The following is a 3082-nucleotide window of genomic DNA, read 5'->3' as shown; positions in this document are numbered from 1 at the left end:
TCCCGCCGAAATCCGCACGATATCGATTCAGAGACGCCCTCCGACACGACGTGCGCGACGATTCACACACGTGATGCAAGAGGAATTAACACGAGCGGTAACATTACAACAGGATTACAATAGAGCCCACAAGATACATATATTACAACAACGACTCCAACGAGTCAAGATACAAATATACAATACAAAGATCCAAATCATACGTAAGATCGAATACGTCCGAGTACGGACAAGATACAAATTGGACTAAGAGTCCCGAAGATAACCAGATGGCGTCCATAACCCCGCCTGTGCCAAGCTCGAAGGGTAACCTTGCTAACGTTGTCTTCATCGAACATATCTTCATACCTGCCCGGTTATATCTCGTAGAAGCGACAATAAGTACGGGTTCGTACTTAACAAGACTTCAAGACGTATAAGCATTCGTCAACCAGCCGTCCTTTGTACTTGAGGCACGCAGGGGACTTAGAGGACGCAAGAGGAACGTCATAGGCAATATGGTGGGGTTAAGCGGCAGCGCGCAAGCACTAAAAACCTATAGAGACACTCTACAACATTCGTCTAATCAGAGAAGATGAGAGAGCGCATAAAACTAACAGTTCTATACTCTGCAAACATAACACAGCCGATGTGTTCCCCCTTCACAAAGAGGTACTTGCAAAGGCACTCACACTGTTGACAAGTTTTAACCATTTATTATTAGAGTTGTGCTAACTTACTAAACAAGTTATTATGATTGAAGCAACATGTGTAAGTTGTCTATGGTCGAGTCATACAGCTCCAAGTCGTCCATAACCGCGGACGCGGCTTATCGATAAGATTGTAACCCTGGCAGGGTGCCCAAATGTGCCCACACGCACGATCAACCCACTTACGACAGTGGATATCACGACACGCACTCTCCTTCACCACAACAATGTCCAGGAAGCCACCTAACTAAGTTAAACCCGTTTCGAGCCCGATCGAAACTCCGACGCGGACTTCGGCTATTGCGTCGACGTACTAGAGTGATCGGTGCCCAGCTAGGGATGACCACTTCGCAGTACGCTACCGCAACCTACGAGACGTGCAAGAGACAACGGGGTTACAAGGCAACATGGCTTCCCCAAAAGTAACATCATATCATCTGACCACAAAGAAACATGCTTGCACGCCCGGAAGAAACAAACAAACATCCAAACTAGTTGTGGCCACTGGACAAAGCTGTAGATTCCGGCAGTGGTCGAGGGGAGACCCGGTAAGCATACCCACGTGTGGTTAGAGCGCTCAGTCTCGGAACGGATAACAAGAACTCGGGGTCCTAAGATATTTAGGAAACACAAGTGAGCCGTCACAAAACGAGCAGTCGGCCCACCGATGCCTCCGCTAAACAATTATCAACAACTAAAGTAACCATGATTCTTCCCATCATATAACCCGATAAGATAACAACAACGGTAACGAGAAATATAAACACTAGCATGCACTACGACTCGCAAGGCGGACCCGAAACCAAACAATAGCCATAGGAGGTGGTGGTGGCAATATGGGTCGCTTGAGGTAACAAGTGGAAGGGACACGTGACAAGAACGCAACTTAAGGATAGCATGAGGGAGAAGGCAAAATAAAATAGGTGAGCGACTCCTGCAGGGGCAGGAGTATAGGGGAAATGCTTGCCTGTTAAAGCTTGCCGAGGAACATCCGGTGAACTTGTCGTATCTCACCACACCACTTCGCGATCCTATCCGGGAAGAAGCAAATGCTGGAACACACAACGCATGCGAGTCTTACTACTACGGATAAAGAAGATCCAGCATGTTCATGATGATATGCATGACATGGCATAGATGGTGCAATGCATCTTATCCAAATTAATCGGAGTCGGAACCCGGACAATCAATTTAGGTTGGAGTTGCATTTTCTACCGACAAATTTAAGTGTTGATTAGCATAGCACAACATGGCAGGGGTGAGCTACTTCAAAATTAAACGGAGCGGGGAAACCATAGTCGGCGTCCGAAATACTCCGCATATATGTGAGGTGAAATGCACAAGCTATCACGACGCGACATGATGCGAGATGCAAACAGATGAATGGATGCCATATTCATGTTCCTCATGTTTTTCTGATCAATTTTCATATATAAAACATTTCATTTTTAGTTATAGTTTAGGAGATATGAATTTTACAAGTTTTGAATATTTGCAGCAATTTTCCAGAAAAAAACAGAGAAACGCTGAGACTTTTTCTCACCCAGGAAGATACGAGGCTGAGAGGCTGACCCATGGGCCAGGTAAGAAGCTGATTGGCGCTGAATGCTGATCCTTTCCTCACTGGTGAAGAGATAACCCAAGACACTGACGGGCAGAACCCAACTGTCAGCAGAGCAAAACAAAACAATGATTAAAAAGGAGAGGCTTTGCATGTCCCGGGGATGGATCAGGATTCAGGAGATTGCACGCATGCACACGGAACAAACCAGCTGAGCTAGCATCGACCTTTCCAGGATTCAGCCAGAGTTTGGCATGCACAACGCCGGCGACGCCGTGACGGACGTGTCCGACGAGGAAGACGCAGAAGTGGCGACCAAGCCGTGAGCAGCGCGGTGCCGCGGACGCGCTTGAGTGCGCCGGCGAGACGGACCTTGAGAAGAACCCGGAGGCGTCGGGAAGACGAACAGCGATGCAGGGAGCCGTAGCTGCAGATACGAGGGCGGCCGGATAAATGACGAAGGTGCTGTCAAAGACTTGGCATGTACAACGTATGAAGAGAGGCATTTACCCTCCGCATGGATGTTTAGAACTCGCGACCTGTGGCGCTGCGGACGTAGACGGACTTGCAGACGAGGTCGCTGGTGACGGAGGACGGAGGACGGAGGACGCGAGCAACAGTGGCAGTTGAAGAGGCGCCGGTCAGCTTGCCGAACATGGCCAAGGCGGCGGCCGGAGGCGAGCTTGGATGCAGCGTCGCAGACGTCGACTAGACGCACTGCGGCCAGGAACGTGGCGGCGTGCTTGACGGAGAACTCGAGGATGAGCTGCTGAGTCAGGAGAGGCCCGGGTGCAGCGGAGAACGTACACAAGAAGGAGGACCCTGGCGTTCT

General features: G+C 49.4%; 1 long non-coding RNA gene across 1 annotated transcript; it reads right to left on the bottom strand.

The window, feature by feature from the left end:
- Positions 1 to 1714: 1714 nt before the first annotated feature.
- On the bottom strand, positions 1715 to 2534 carry LOC124675522. Its single transcript, XR_006993298.1, has 3 exons — positions 2459 to 2534; positions 2233 to 2354; positions 1715 to 1741 (listed from the first exon to the last, which is right to left on the bottom strand). It is a non-coding gene; the product is annotated as an uncharacterized LOC124675522 (long non-coding RNA).
- Between the last annotated feature and the right edge of the window lie 548 nt (positions 2535 to 3082).

This window comes from Lolium rigidum, chromosome 7 (genome assembly GCF_022539505.1).
Source record: "Lolium rigidum isolate FL_2022 chromosome 7, APGP_CSIRO_Lrig_0.1, whole genome shotgun sequence".
Classification (NCBI taxonomy): Eukaryota; Viridiplantae; Streptophyta; class Magnoliopsida; order Poales; family Poaceae; genus Lolium; species Lolium rigidum.
The sequence above is the reverse complement of the archived record's forward strand: the minus strand, read 5'-3'. Positions and strand labels throughout refer to the sequence as shown.